At 38.8% G+C, this 17,078-nt stretch overlaps 1 long non-coding RNA gene across 1 annotated transcript in view; it reads left to right on the top strand.

The window, feature by feature from the left end:
* Nucleotides 1-16,438, top strand: part of LOC130541159 (uncharacterized) — a 37,646-nt gene extending 21,208 nt beyond the window's left edge. The window contains exon 2 of the long non-coding RNA XR_008955205.1: nucleotides 15,151-16,438. This is a non-coding gene — a long non-coding RNA (uncharacterized LOC130541159). The remainder of the gene's footprint in view (nucleotides 1-15,150) is intronic.
* The last annotated feature ends 640 nt before the right edge of the window (nucleotides 16,439-17,078 follow it).

Here is a 17,078-nt window from a genome sequence, read left to right as displayed (position 1 = left end):
CAACTGCCCAGTGCTATTCCTATCTCACAAGGTAGGTAGCCAAGGTTGAGACCCTCTGCTGATGGACATATAAGAAGTGTTCAAAGTATAGGGGAGAGGAGAGGTAGTTGGTCTGGGGGTGATAGGGTATGATGGCTTTGAGCTACGATTTGAAGGATGAATAGGAGTTTTCCAGGTATGGAAATCAGGGAAGTCATTTTGGGAAATGATATATGTGAAGATGTGAGGACAGGAGAGAGCATAGCATTTTGAGGGCATTACTATTAATGAGTACTGCTGGGATGTAATATGTAATGGGAAAGGATGGGGGCAGATGAGTCAGAAGCCAGATCCAAGGTGTGTTTAGTCCATGCTAATAAGGTTAGGTTTTATTTCATAGGCAATGGAGAGCTATTGAGGAATTTTGAGCAAGATGAGATCTGAGAAAATGAGGATACTGTTTATTGAAATAATCAAATACCCTGCATGCTTTTATGTCATGTTTCATGTTCAAGTGAAGAAGAAAATGTCCTTTAAAAACTATGTCTTGTACAAAAACAAAAGACAATACAATGAGTTTGGTTCTATATTCATTAAATTCTGTTGGATGAAAATGTGACAATTATGCAGGCACAAATCTCATGAGATCCCTCAAATGCTCCCACATCCATGCCCCTAGACTGGAACATACCTGGAGAACTGGCAGGGTCAGGGGAACTGGGATGATCAGTTCTCCCTACCATTCTTCAACTTCAAGAGTTCCTGCATCCTGCCTCTATCTGACTCTCTCTCATTTATTTCACTGCTATTAAATTCTCTCCTGCTATCTTCTGTTTAAATGATTGAGAGAATCTGATTGACATGACTAATGTTAAATAAGATAATATATCATTCTGATTGAGAGCTTGGACTCTAAGGTCAGATCATCTCCGCCATTGACCAGCCGCGTAATATAGGAGGCACCTCTATTAGTCAGGAGAGGATAGGCTATGCTGGAGTGACAAACAGCCCCAAATGTTTGTTTATCTCTTAACACGACATGTACATTGCAAGGCAGCTGGGAGCTCTTCGTGTTTCCTTACTCTGAGATCCGGGCTGCTAATGCAGCCACCATCTTCAATGTTGTCAGTTGCTGTGGCAGAAGGGAAAAGAGAGCCCTGGAGAGTCGTGGAGCTTCAATCAGTGCTCAGCCTGGAAATGAGACTCGTCACTTCCATATTCAGTGGGCCATATTCAGTGAATATGGTGTCAGCCAAAGACAAGGTGCAAGCCTAGCATGTTCTCTGAAAGTGGAGGAATAGAAATATTTGGTGAAAAAGTACTGTGAATTCCACAGCATTTTATCTAATCTCTCTAATCTTTGATTCCTTCATTTGAATCATGTGGATAGGAGCAGCACATACCCCAGAGAGCTGTTGCAAGTATTAGATAGGTGAATGAATGTAAAGCACTTAGGATAACGCCCAGTAGTGGTCAGCTCTCCATCAGTGTTCAGTGTTATTACTCTGTGATACAGAAAAGGAACAGGAGGGTGGCAAATAAGAGAGAAATAAAAGTTTTAAGATTTTTTTTGGACAATTATGCAGAGGATGAGTTAGAATAAGGAGATTAGATAGAATAAGGAGAGTTGCCTGGTATTTCTCATTCCTTCAGGACTTGTATATTGATGTTCTGATTGCATTTATAGCATTGATAGGTGAGCCTATGCCTTATTTTTCATGGATGTTGGTCCTAGATCTCCAATTTAGATTTTTATCTGCTCAAGTGTCAGGCCTGTTTGAGCAAATATGTTGAGGCTTGAACCCATGAGGCGCAAGGAGTATAGGCTACAATAGAGGAAAAGAACATTAAACCAGTAAGCCTTAAATACAACAGATATAGGAAGTGATGGGGAGAAAATGTCTTGTCTCTCCTTTGACAAAACTTAAAACATCTACCCTGTAGTCATGAACTTGTCTGGAGGACTCTAACAAGTTTATTAATCCTTGGCTCCAGGGAAGACCATTTAAATGTGTTTAAGGATGATCCTGTGCCCTTGCTGGCTGGCAAGGGTGGGCATTCAGACCCCAAAGTTTTAAGGACCTGACTTTGATGATTGTAAGAGAAACACATTATCAATGATTCATGTAATTTCTGCCTCAGCTGTGGAGACAGAAGGATGGAGAGAATAATTAAGGGTGGTCTTGCCTCTAAAGAGGAGTCAGGTATTATCACATCACTGTCATAGAGGCAGAAGAATGGAGAACATGTTTAAGGATGGCCTTACCTCTAAATTGGAGTCATTCCATTGTCATGTTCACTCTCAAGCTGAACAGTGAAAAACAGCACACCCACAGCATTTGCTAAATAAAGGCCAAGAAAATTATCATGCAATTCATCCATCTTCTATCTCTGGCTTCCCTGGGAGGCCCCTTTCCAATCCAGAGAATAGATTTGTTATACATCATGCAGACAATACTATAAAATTAATAAATCAGGATGTTGATTATCTTTAAAAATAATGAATATATTACTCTTCTAATTTCCCCCCAAGCCTAGAATTTTAAAAATAAAATTAGTACAAGGAAAAAAACTCATTTAAATGGAGAATGGGAAGATTAGAATGCGAGAGGAAATTATGTTGTTGCCAAAGATGAGTCCTGGCAGACCCTCCGGCTGCCCTTCAATGACAGGCCACAGGCATGCAACACTCCAGCATACTGAATGTTATTCTATATTTGGATATTTTTAAAAGGCAGTTCCTTTCTGCTGGAGATCAACCCCTCTCACATAAATACAAATCCATATTCAATCACAGTACAAGCCAGTTCTAGATCTTATGTCTGGTATTTACCAGGGGTTGCAAATATTTGGAAACATGACATTGACAAGGAGTATGCAGGTATTGGGGTTTAGGTAACAGCACGGGTCTGAAGGCCTTGGAGACCCAGATCCTCATGGTGGCTCTGCAACCCAAGGACAATGACTCTTATCTATGTATTTACATCACACCTTTTTTTTTTTTTTTTTGACAGAGTCTCATTTTGTCACCCAGGCTGCTGGAATGCAGTGGTATGATCTCGGCTCCCCACAGCCTCTGCCTCCTGAGCTCAAGCGATTCTTGTGCCTCAGCCACCCAAGTAGATGGGATTATAGGCGTGTGCCACCACGTCCGGCTAATTTTTGTATTTTTAGTAGAGACCAGATTTCACCATGTTGGCCAGGCTGGTCTCAAACTCCTGGCTTCAAGCAATCTGCCTGCCTTGGCCTCCCAAAGTTACATCCCACCTTTTAAGCACACACACACACACACACACATACACACACATGTACGTGTATGCACATGCACACACACGATGGTTTTCAATAAAAGAAACATAAAATTGGGTTCATACAATGGCAGTGGGAAACTAAAATCAAGAAAAGGCAGAGAAGCCAAATATGCAAGCCACAAAAGTTAATATAGTTACTGTCAATACAGATAAAAATCAATGTGGGCAGAAATGTAAAGCAGGGCCATTACACATAACTCTTCTTATTTTTCAGAGGCACAGTTTCTCTTAATACTAAAATTTAAACCCTTTATTTGGGAAACCTTGGACTATATGTTACACAGTAATTTAAACCATTTTACAAAAATCAAGGATGTTATTGTTAAATGGCTAGTAAGCCTGAATATAGGCCGAGAGCATGCTCTAAAACAGAGATCGTTAGCTTGGGATTCACAGATTTCGAGTCTGTAGGTGGAATCCACGGTATCTATGGGCTTGGATGGAAAAAAAAAATTGCATCCTTACTTTCATCAACCCCTAACTGACATTTAGCATTTCTTTCTAGCGTGCATGAAGCCTACACAGAATTTTATCAATACTTATAACTTTTTCACCGATAGAAACCACAGATTTTTTAAAAATTACAATAGAGTTGCAGATATTTCAAAAATTCATTTGTTCTCATTGACACTTTGAAATTACAATTGCTAGTAGACCTCAGGCAGCTCTTGTTTGTAATGCTTTCTCTAAGAAGCATACATGTTGCTATATTAAAGTTTTAAAGTATTTTGATAACTGAATTTTAGTAAAAGTGGTTTTCTTTGTAAGCTCATGCCTTTTCATTTATGGATTTAAACACTTGCTCTGGGGAGAGTCCATAGGCTTCACCAGATCACCAGTAGGCTCTGTGGCATAGAAAAAGATCTGACATTTGCTCCAAGGTATAACTTGGAGAAGAAAATTTTGGATAGGCGGTAAGAGCTTAACCTAACATGGTATAGAACTTTATAATGAGCTGACTTGACATAAGTAGAGGCTTAGCAAACCTAGAAAAGGGTTAAAATAGTATGTCTCTTAAATTATATACCACTTTCTGTTCAAAAATTTCATGATCCTGTGTATCTGCTACAATTATGAAGAGTGACCAGTGAGTGAGATTCAAGGGGCCCTACACTCTGCTTTTAAAATTGTATTCTATTCATTGAATGACTAAAAATAGAATGTCTATTTTATTTACCTCGTATAAGTGTGGCCTTTTCTCTCTTTATCTGAAATCATTTCCTTCTGGATTAAGATCTCCAGGGGCAACCAATTTGTTGAATTATGAGAAAATAGCCCCAGAGTGGGCCAGATTCTGATATTGGATATTATATGCCATCTAGGACCTTTTATTATATCTCTAATTGTCTCAAGTATCCTTCAGTTAGATTCTGGCACTCATTTGGAAGGATGGAATGTACCAGTGCTTCTGTTTACCTGGCCTTCTTTCCTTCAGACCTCCTAAGACTGCTCTACCCTAACATCTACTCAAGCCAGGCCTCCAATACTACACGCTATTGTCATAGAGCATTTTTCCAATGTCGAACATTCTTTGTCTTTTAAAGTATTATAATCCTGACTCTACCCTGTTTAAGTGTGCAGGAAATATTTAACTACCGAAGTACAACATACATAAGGAAAAATGTGCAGCTTCTAAGTTTACAACTTGATGAATTTTTACAAAGTGAGCATACCTGTGTAAACACTACTCAGACAGAGAAACTGAATATTGCCTACACCCCAAAAGCTCTCTTTTGATCCCTGTCATCATACCCCCACTCCCACACCACCAAGGATAACCACGAAGCTGACTTCTAACAGCACAGATTGGTTTTGCTTAGTTTTTTATACTTTAGAGAAACAAAATCATGAAGTATTCCATTTGTCTCTGGATTTTTTCACTCAACACCATACGAGATTCAAGTTACTGGAAATTTTTAAACTCAAAAGTTCAGTTCTTGTTTATTCCTTTTGAGGTTTAGCATATGGTATGGGGAAAAGAACAAAAATATCTCTTTTAGGAAAGTTGACTCTCAGGGGGCCTAAGAATCCAGCCCTCATAGTTTAGATAACACTATGTTTTAGTTGTTGTGTGTTTTCTTTTCCTTAGAAATTGACCTCTGGTTATAATTCTGCTTCCTGTCAAAAGTTAGGGTTGACTACAGTAAGCCTGTGTGCTCAGATATGTTGGATGCCTTGCAGAGAAATTGTATCAGAACTCTTTTTTTTTTTTTTTTGAGATGGGGTCTCACTCTGTTGCCCAGGCTGGAGTGCAGAAGTGTGATCACGGCTCACTGCAGCCTCGACCTCCCTGGGCTCAGGTGATCCTCCCACCTCAGCTGTCCAAGTAGCTGAGCCTACAGTGTGTGCCACCATGCCGGCTAATTTTTTGTATTTTTTGTGGAGACGAGCTTTCCTCGTGTTTCCCAGTCTGGTCTCTAACTCCTGGGCTCAAGTGATCCGCCTGCCTCAGCCTCCCAAAGTGCTGGGATTACATGCGTGAGACACCACGCCCAGCCTATCTGAACTCTTGAAAGCAATCCTACTCGGAAGTTACACTTTACTGACATTCAAGGCCAACCAGAACATCATCCACACGTTTAGAGTTAATCAGAAAGTGTTAAATATATTTACTCATTTAAAATTCCTTTTTGTTGCTGCTTTTCTGTATTACATGCTTTAAAGTGCAGATAAGTGGAATCAACATGGTACTGTGGGACAATGCAGAACCAGGGATAGCAGACAATTTTTTTTGTTGTTCTGACCACAGGCTTATACAGTTGTGTTGCACCAATTAAGCCTCAATAGCCTTCATCTCTCAGGCTCGGTTTGAGGATCAGAATGAGAAGACGTATGATGTGTATGAGACACAGCACAAACTGTACTGTGTCCCACAGTGGTAAGCTCTCCCCACATCACTACACTCACATGCTCTATGCTTGCTTTTCTTATTCATGGTAGATTTTATTCTTTCTATGTGCCTACCATAACTTTTCCATGACTTTCTCTCTGCCTGATTGCCTATATTCCTGTCCTGCCTGTCCTTAGAGACCTAGCCCAAACTCCAGCATTTCCATGGTCTCTGCCATATGTGCCCACTCCTTTCTCTTTCTTTCTTGGACTCCGCTTGTCCTTATGGTCAAGGTTACACTGCTTTGTTTGGTGTTTCCAGTCTTCCTTCTTTCCTCAAATAGGTTATAAATTCTGTGGGGAAAAAAATAAATGTCTTTTCTGAGGAGCCCACCATCTTAAAAAAGGACATGGTTGGCATTGCATAATGTGTGTTTTTCTTCTTTTTCAAACGTGGGACAAAATCAGTCAACTTTTATAGGCTGGTGTGAGCTAGCTCCAGCACTCCAGTAAGCAAAATGCTATAAATAAGAAGTTTCTTTAAAATAAACATTGTACACTTCTTCCTGATTCATAAGAGAACCTCATATTTGGTTGGGTAAAAAGTCATCCTGTTACTTCTCAATCTCTCAAAAGAAGGTTGGATGTGAACATTTTTCAAAAAATAGGTTTACATGGACAGATGCTAGAAGCCAATGCCTGTCTTGCTCTGTCTGTCAAGCACGGCAAATACCATAAAGTGATAAATCTGTATCATGTGTGACTTGGTGGCACCTTAGTTAAAAATGCTACTCTTCTAACCATAGAACTGTGCTGCAGCTTTAATTTTAAATATGAAAATGTTCCCACAGTGGAAAATGTGTCCCCAACCTCCTGAAGCTTTGAAAAGAAAGCCATCAATCAACAAGGCACATGAGAATGGTCTTCAAAGTTGTAGATTCATCAGAGCCCCAGGGTGGTGTGACAGGGGGTCAGGGTACCAGGGTGGCTTCATAAAGGGAAAAGTACACAAAGCAACCAAAGACCCTATACATTCCTTGAATTTTTTGAGAGATTATGTACTAAAGTCTCAACAATATGCTTATAATCCTACAGTAATCATCTGGCTAGCAGAAAGACACATCCTCTTAAGTAACCATATGAAATACATTTTTAAACAATCCATGTCTATGTAGAGAAAAAAATTGGTTTAGTGAAGTCAACAGAAGGTTCTCAAAAGCCTCAAAAAACATTTATCTGAGATGCAATAAATTTGGACTCTTAGCCTCAAGTCAGTTCTTTGGAGGTTTATTACTACTAGGTCACAAGGAAAGAGCGAGGTGAAATGCACAGGAACATCTCTATGAATAGCCGTATTAAGGAATAATGGAACTAGGTACATGTCTAGCTAGGTCCTGATCGTTTGTTTCCTAACTCAGGGAGAGCCAGAAACTGACCTACATACCAATCATTTATTTTCTTTATTTTCCTGAATTAAAAATGGAGTCACTGTACAAAAGTGGTTAGTTTCCACAGGGGAAAAGAAAATCAAGGAAATGATACAAATGGTTTGCATTTAAAGGATCTTTGTTAAAAAAAATGAAAAGGAATTCTCTGGGACTACAGAACTCAAAATAAAGTATGTGGGCACTTTTGGTGGAAGGCACAGGGGTTTGACAGCTGCAAGTGGACTTAGGAAGTACCTGACACAGTTGGTTTTATGGTAAGGCTGAATGGGATTTGGTTCCTTGCCTTACAATTGGGTGCTGCAGGTAGGTGGTCCTCCTGATTGCTTAGTCTCTCTGTTCTCACTGCTTAGAATTTTGCTTCTGCTTTGAACATTATATGAGATAATGACTATAGTTAAGATAATGACTGTAAAAGGCCAGTTAAGACCAGTGTCATTCTTTCCTCATCCTTCTTTCACTTGGCAAGTGAGGAAACAGACCCAGAAATATGAAGAATTAAGTCCAAGGGCACACACCCAGCTGATTCCCACCAGTACAGGGGTATATCAGCCCTCTGCAGTGCTATTTTCATGATGGATTTCGAATGACAAGAAAGATAATCTCTGTTTGCAGATGACATGGTTATATAGAGAGAAAATCTTAAAGATTACACATTCAAACCTGTTAGAAACTACTAAACTAATTCAGCAGTTGCACGATATGAAATCAGCACAAAAATTAATATATTTCTTTACACTAATAATGAACAAACTGAAAAAAATAATTGAAAAACCCAGTTAACAATAGCCACTAAAAGAATGAAATACTTGAAAATAGGCAGATGACTGCAGCCCTGGTCCACAGCCCAGTTCCACAGGAGCCTCATGAATGCTCCTGAGCTGGAACTACCCATCTAAGGTACTCTTGAATTCCTAACCCACAGAAACTGTGAAATAAAAAATGTTGACTGATTTAAGCTGCTAAGATTTCAGGTAGTTTGTTATATGTCAATAGATAACTAGTAGGTAACCACAGCGTTAAATGGAATGAGGATATTTAAACGTAACTATAGAGAACCAACCCTGTTTTTCAACTCTGTTGTTTTACATTTATCGGGAAAAGAAACTCAGAATTCATCGTTAAAAGTGCTTTTTCAATGTACATAAGGGGGGTTTTTACTTTTATTATTATTTTAAATTGACGTATAATTGTACATATAGTACAATGTGATATTTTGATACATGTATACAATGTATAATGATCAAACCAGGGTAATTAGCATATCTATCATCTCAAATACTCATCATTTATTTGTGTGAGAACATTCAAAATCCGCTTTTCTATCTAGCTGAAAATATACAATAAATTGTTGTTCATCATAGCCACCCCCAATAGTGCTACAGAAGACTAGAACTTATTCCTCCTATCTGGCGGTACTTTTCTATCTGTTAACCATCCTTTGTGGTTGTTTTTATAGAGATGAGAATACCATAATCAGATATCAGGCTTGAACATGCAGAGGATTAAATAGAATCTTATCAGAATGTGGCCATGGATGCTTGAGAGACCAAAACATTATAAGAGATTTTGAATAATCGAACAAATGGTGGCCTCATATGCCCTAGCAGTATTTCCATTTTATATTCTAGATACACAGATTATATGCTGTATTCCTCATTGGCATTGCATGCCCCAGATCACAGAACATTGCCTCCCCTCATCATGATTTGGGAACATTCTATTTCACTGCAATTACAGTTTCCAGGAATGACAGCTGCTGAATAATTACAGGAAAATTACTTTAGTTCTCTATAGAATTTACAAGTTCCCGAACCTGACATTTATTGAGATGGTAACTCTCAATGTGTAGAGCCAGGTTAAAGATAAAAATTAAAAAAAAATCTATTTTTATTTAAAAAAATACACACATATGTAAAATACTTCTTTTGGATTTCTTGGCTGCCTTACAGCATCAGACATGGGAAAAATTCGTATTCTCTGAATTATCTATGTAACCATTTCTTTTTGTTTTATTCATCTATGATTGTAATTTTTAAAAATATGTAATTTATAGATCCTCCCTAGAAGGAAAGGTTAGAATAGATGATAAATAATTTCAAAAGTCCATTTTAGCTTTAAGAATGTAAGCGTATCTAAGAAAAAGTGCCTTGGGGGGCCAAAATGAGGAGTCTTAGGGCTTGTCTAGAGTCCTTGGATCAGCTAAGGCATGTCCTTCTGGGCGGGAGCCAACTCTCTCCTAAACAGCCACCTTGAGTAAAATGTCAGTTATCTTGTGAAGGATGGAATGAGTGATAAGAATGCCCTGGAGCCCAGGCTATTTGGGATAGGGAGATAGGATTTTCTGAGTAAATATCAAAGAGAACCCTTGGGCAGAACCCTTGGTGTGTGGTCAATCCATGAAGGTGTCACAGAGTTGCAATAGAAATGTGTGTAAGGAGTGGGGAGGCGGGGTCCCAAAAGGAGGATTCCTCTTTGGGGGTCACTTTATATAAGTACATAGATCTTAACAAGGAGACAGTAAAGCCTGGACAAATGGAAAGGAATGTTACCAGGCTCCCTTCCATCACCATGTGGCATGTTTGAGAAATCAGAGCCTTAGAGGCCTACAGTAGAGCTGAGTCTCAATCAAAATGCAATTGAGAAAAGGAGAAACACACCTGTTATTTTAATCTTAATATTGAATATAGAGACCCAGTTAAATAGGCATTAAAGGACTGAAAAGAGAAGGTGGGAACATGGAGGTAACAGAGGTAGCTGCTACTACTGAAGACAACAGCCACTCCCAGGCCTGCGGGGAAAAAAAAAATGGAAGAACTTGGGGTTAACAGAACCTAAAATCTATGAGGAGAACCCTCGAAGGGCTGGGGCCCAGGCCTCTGAGGAAGTAGCTCTCACTCAATCAGCTGGTGCTGGTACCTTTAAGGGTTGAAAAATAATGCTGGTAATAATAATAATAATTTAGGTAGCAGTTTGATGTTTTAGTTCTACAAAAAAAAAGTGAGAAGTGCCTTTTCCTAGACGGAAACAAACATTTTCTTTTGCTATAAAGGGAATGGGAAGTAGCATTAGGACCTCAAACCACGGAAGTTCAGAATGGTTTAAGTGTTTGTAAGGAACGGAAAAAACTAAGCATGGTCATGGAGGAATTTTAAGGAAATAGAAACTATTGCTTCACCTCCTTTTTCCTGGAATGTGTCAGTGTGTATTGCCATATAAATATATTAATAAATATGCATGTAATATCTGTGTTAAAGGTTCCATTAGTTCCTACTTATCTACCCCCATTCACTCAAATCCAAAAGACATATGGACATCAACTTCCTGTTTCACTTAGTGAAATCGGGAAACTCTTATTCATTTTTCATAACATTTTATTTATTATTATTATTGTATTATTATTGTTTTGAGACAGAGTCTCACTCTGTCGCTGAGGCTGGAGTGCAGTGGCATGATCTCAGCTCACTATATATAGTATATAGTAAAACCCTTTCTCTACTAAGAGAAAGACAGAGTCTTGCTCTGTTGCCCAGGCTAGAGTGCAGTGGCATGATCTCAGCTTACTGCAACCTCTGCCTTAGTGGTTCAAGTGATTCTCGTGCCTCAGCCTCCCAAGTAGCTGGAATTACAGATACCCACCACCATGCTCGCTAATTTTTGTATTTTTAGTAGAAACGGGGTTTCGCCATGTTGGCCAGGCTGGTCTTGAACTCCTGACCTCAAGTGATCCACTCGCCTCGGCCTCTGAAAGTGCTGGGATTACAGAAGAGAACCACCATACCCGGCCTAAAGGTGCTTTTATGACCCTAAATAGGATAAATCATAAAGGACACATTCGAAGCTTCAAACACGGGATTAAAATTTGGATAAAATGAAAAAAATGAAAGAATATTGTAAAAGGTTCTAAATTATATTCTTGGTTTTGTTTTAGCCAATGGCATCCTCTTTTGAACTACTGGATCTTCTTTTTAATATTTATGTTTTAAGAAGGGTTCCTGTTTGGATGAAGTACAACTGGAAAACCATGTGGTTACAACAAAACTTCTCTGGAGGTCGTGTACTTAATTTCAAGACAAGTTCCTCAGAGAAAATCGCCTTTTGAGCTTTGAGCTTCTAGTCTTAAAGATTCAAATTATGATAATAATATCACAGATGCACATAATAATATGTTGAGAAAATTGCTCCCACTTTATTCTGGACTGTTTCAGAAGTAGTCTCTACCAGTAATCTTTTTATTCATAGTTAGGCTCACAGCTAGTTTCATGTCACATGTCCTCTTCGGGCAAACCCAGGAAATAATTCTAAATCCTGTAACTTCTGAGTAGTAAGGTTGGATTGTGTTTCATCATAATGCCTAGCATTTATCATATCCAGAGGATGTATAAACTGGTTCTACAAAAAAGACGTGACACACCTTGTGAATAAGCGCTTTCCTCATGTACAGCCTGTTGAACTGATGCTGTTAATGGGAAGGTAGATTTAGAATCCATTGAGCTCAAACCAAAAAAATACTGCAAAATATTCTCTTACAATTTTCCCTTTGCAGTTTTCCAGCTGGGATCTTTGCCTGTTGTTTATATGGTAAAGCTCCTGAAAGCATTTCCATCTCAAGCTTCTTCCCTTTCAATTTGATCCTAGATTTTCCAAAAAGAAACCTTTCCAAGAGTCACAGATGTAAAATAACCAGTCATCCTCATGTCCTGGGACTTGAGACTTTCAGTGCTTAAACTGGGCAAGTCGCTGGCAAACTAGGATGAGTTTGTTATAGGGGCACATGATGGTGGCTTCCATGCAGGCTTTGAGTAAAAACTTCTTCAGCATGTCTCCTTATTGCCTGGGTTCAGTCTCTCTGTATAGCAATATCTTTTAACAGTTGTTATATAAAAGCACGTAATTTTCTTTTTATCCAAATATATGTTTTAATTGTTTAACACAGGGATCATCAAACCCTGCCCTTACCTGGTTTTCACAGACAGGGGCCAGGGTCTTGCTCTGTCACCCAGGCTGCAGTGCAATGGCATAATCATAGCTCACTGCAGCCTCAAACCCCTGGGCTCAGGCTTTCCTCCCGCCTCAGCCTCCAGAATTGCTGGGACTACAGGTGTGTGCCAACGCACTGGCAAATTGTTTTTATTTTTTACTTTTGTACAGACAGGGTCTTGCTGTGTTGCTCAGGCTGGTCTCAAACTCCTGGCTTCAAGCAATCGTCCTGTCTCAGCCTTCCAAAGTGTTGGGATTACAGGCATGAGCCACTGTGCCTGGCCCTATTTTTCACATTTTTAAATGATATATTTTTTTAAAGATTTTGCAATTTTCTTTTCTGTGGCTTACCTTAAAAGCCTAAAATAATTGCTATCTGCCTCTTTACAGAAAAATTTGCTGATCTCCAGTATAAGATATATTTAGCTATAGAAAACAGCCAAAACACTAGGCCCATTTTCCTGATATGATCAAATTTATGTCTGAATTACAAATTGCCAAAAAAACCTTTATAAATTCTTTTTCATTTTGCCATACAGTGCTTTATAAATTTATGAAAAATATACAATGTTAAACAGTTTAATATTTTTCTAAGTTCATAATTATGACTCATTTTTCTAAGTTGAACAGAAACAGTAGAAATCATAACCAAGCCCCCTCATTTTACAGGTGAATAAACTGAGGCTGGGAAGAGTAAAGGAAGAGCTCACCCACAGAGCTCACCCACAGCTGGTGGGGAAAGAGCCAGAACTAAGAACCCCACCTGGATCCCAGCATTCTTGCATTATAGTTCCCCAGGAGGACTTTATCATACAGGATGGCAATTTAAAAAGTGAATCATTGCTAAATTGTTACATACCAAACTTATTCTCCTGGGCTATTCCTGCCTTCCACCTCCCCTCAAGGCCAACACAGGGAAATGTCCCTACTATCTCTATGGGGCAATATTTTCCCAGTTTACCTGCCAATTCTGTTGCCTATGATGGTCTGTGATTTAGATCTGAGTTTTCAGCCAGCCTTCCCACCATGGCAGTATGTTTGAATTGCCTGGCGTGTGTGTGTGTGTGTGTGTGTGTGTGTGGTTGTTGTTGTTTTGTTTTAATATCAATACCTGGGCCTTATCCTCTTATATTCTCATTCAACCAGTCTGAGCAGGGCCTAAGAAATGAGTATGCCTTTAGGGCCCAATTGATTCTAATAGGGACCACTGTGTTAGACTACATAACACTGTGTTTTACAGGAAGCAAAAATATTTTTACAAATGGTAAAGTGTCTTCATCAGAGAGTGAAGTGAATTTGAAAGTGCTTTAGGCTTGATGAATTCCGATACAATAGGGTAATTTTGATCAAAAACTTTTAAGAACAAAAGTGTATATCATGTAGACCATAACTTAAGATAGTTGAAGGTAAACTGAGACAATTAATTTGGTCTCCATTTTATATTCTTCTTTATAAAGTCCATTATAATCACCTGCAATTTTTTTTTACTGGCATACAAAATCTACTTTAACCTGTGGAAAAGATAGTTATCAAAATTGTATACTAATGGATATAACAACCAGTGACCAATAATCTTTAGTGCTTTGGATCTGGAGTGGTTTGGTCAACATGTAGTTACTTGGATAGAATAACTTGCACCTAAGGAAAACAATATGTTTCTCTAGATGTATCTATCTATCTAGGCATATATATATGTATACATACAATTACAAATATTTTGATTTGTAAATATTGAGCTGAAAAAAAATTTAAGCCAGGCGAACATGATATTAAACACAAAGCTAATACAACATGTGATTTTAAATGTAAATTTGATTTTATATATAATATATAATGTTATATATAATATATATAATTGAACAACATATAGTGTGTCCCAGTGTGTCATTTTCCAAGAAGTTATAAATATTTCCAAGTGAGGAGGAAGAATTCTTCAATCAAATTTTATGCCATTTGGAGCATATTCAAGACTCAGCTGAGCGTGAAGTAAAAGACATATTGTTGGCTGTAAGAAAGTCAAATTACTGCATGTAGGAAAATTTTTACCCCTCAGTGCTCAATATACAATTTTCTTAAACTTTACACCCACTGCTTAGATAAAATCTTTCAATATTGCAGCCAAGGATGAGAAATTTTAATTTCGGCCCTGTTCTGTGTCAAGAACTGTTCAATATTCTAAATCAATATAGTGATCATGGGGCTATAAGTCCCTCGAGGTGCCCATTTATCAATAGCAATTTGACTCAGTAAGAATTTGTAAACTAGCTTCACAAAGAAGGCCACAGACTAGAGTTCCTCAGCCTTGGCACTGTTGACATTTTGAGCCAAATAAGTCTTTATCGTAGGTGCTGTCCTGTGCATCGTAGCATCTTTAGCAGCATCCCTGGACTTGATCCACTAAATGCCAGTGGCACCCCCTCACCCAATTGTGACCACAAAAAATGACTCCAAACATTGCCACGATTCCTGGGGGGCAAAATCACCTCCAGTTGAGAGCCATTGCTATAGAGCATAGAACACTGGTCTCAAACTTCAGAGATGGGAAAAATTTAGGACAATAAGAATGTAAAGTGACTTTTTCACTAAACCTCTTTTTTCCCTTTCAGTATAAAATAATAAGATGGCTGATCCTGCAAAGAGGCGCGGTGACATCAACAGTGACTCAGTCTCTATGATGGTATTAGTAACTGGCAGCTGACTCTCCTATTTATCATCAAGTTATGTTCCAAATAAGACTTTCAAGTCTGAGAAAAATGACAAATCCCTTCCAGGCATGGTTCAAGTTAAAGCTGAAACTGTGTCTTCGTTTCAGCTCAAGAGAGGTTTTGATTGTGTCGTGGCTTTTCCTTGTGTACTGGTTGAGGAACTGTGCCTTGGAGGGGCGGGGAGTCTTGAGAATGGATCAACTGATGGAGGGGGAGTGGAAGACATTGGTTGCCCAAGAAAATATGTCAACATCTGTCCATCACTGCAACTCCGGCCTGATTATCATTTTTTCTGCTTCTGTAAGCACCAATGAGACAATGCCACTGAGCCACATTCTTTGTTGCCTGCAGTATTTCCCACCACTGCGCCACCTCTGATATGCTAATGAGGAAGCCCAGGGTTTTGTGTGGCTGAAAAGCCTTTCAGGCACAATCAGTGGGTCAACAATCTCAACTCTGTACAGCGGCTCAGCCTGCTCTGTGAGAGGCTCCTCTTTCGGAGGGGTCCTTCCTCACACCTTTTCTGTGAGTGTGTCTGTGCTTAAGGAAGGGCAATTAACCATCTGGCTGCTTGTCCCCTGGAGAAATTGACAGAACATCAAACAGAATAAACTCATACCTTGAAAACTGCCAAGTGGCACATGACTGTCCAGTTCACTGTGGGGAGAAGCCACTAACCAATGGTCTGAATCTAAAAATGACCCAGTGGCACCGGTTTGTAGTAAAACTTTGATGATAGAACTCCATGCAAATTCTGACTCCATAATGCTGGTTCTTGATGTAAATCTCCCAATGTAACTGTCGAGGTTTAAAAATATCTTACGTAGGTGTTCAGAATCATAAGGTCATAGAATTATAAAATGTTAACCGGCAGAAGTATTTTCATCTTTGTCATACGAAAAAGAGTAATTTGCTCATACTAAGTCTTCAATATTTATGTATTGGATTGCAATTAACAGGAATCAAAGGAATCTTATAAGGATCATTTATCTAGAATTATCTCTATTTTCTAGAATCACTTAATGATCATTGTCTTTATTCAGCCTAAGTAACATTGAAATTTTTCTTCATTCAAATAAATTCATATTCATAAAGCCTTTCCTCACTTTTCATTTCATATTCTGTTTCTACTAGTATTGTTAACCATTGCAAAGAAATACTGTTGCCCTCCATTAAAACCTGAACTGCCTGCTGTCTATGGTTTATTTATCTAACAAAGATTTATTGTGGTGCCAGACATTGTAATAGGCCATAAAGACACAAAAAAGAAAAATAGATAGTTTCCGACCTCAGGAAAAACTTAGTCACACGAGGGAGACAGTATATAATACAATGTGGTTAGTACCTGATGAAACAGTGCACATGGTGCCATGGGAACACAAAAGTCAGCCACAGGGAAGTCAAGGAAGGCTTCCTGGAGGACAGTGAACCGAATCTTAAACTGAATAATATGTAGTGAGGAAAAGCGAGGGTAAATGGAATTTTATGAAATTTGTCAGAAGAGGTTAACCATTGTAACAAACAGCCCTGGAATTTCAGTGGCAAACACAACCAAGATTTATTTCTTGCCTATGTCACAGTCTAATGAGGTTGTCAGGGGATGTCAGAAAGTGTGGTACTGTGTTCTATGAAGTCTTTCAGAGACCTGGTTCCTTCCATTAGCAACTCCCCCATCTTCTAAGACTGCACTGGATTCTTGGTTTCCTCTTCCCCAGATAGTTTGGCACCAGGAGTGTCCTCAGTAAGATAGATCTGCTTCCTGCTCTCATGGAACTACTCTAGTGAAGAAACACACAAATCAATACATAAGGAAAATAGGCCTTACTTAG

The sequence above is a fragment of the Pan paniscus genome, chromosome X (genome assembly GCF_029289425.2).
Source record: "Pan paniscus chromosome X, NHGRI_mPanPan1-v2.0_pri, whole genome shotgun sequence".
Taxonomy (NCBI): domain Eukaryota; kingdom Metazoa; phylum Chordata; class Mammalia; order Primates; family Hominidae; genus Pan; species Pan paniscus.
Note: the sequence above shows the minus strand (reverse complement) of the source record. Positions and strands in the feature narration are given on the sequence as shown.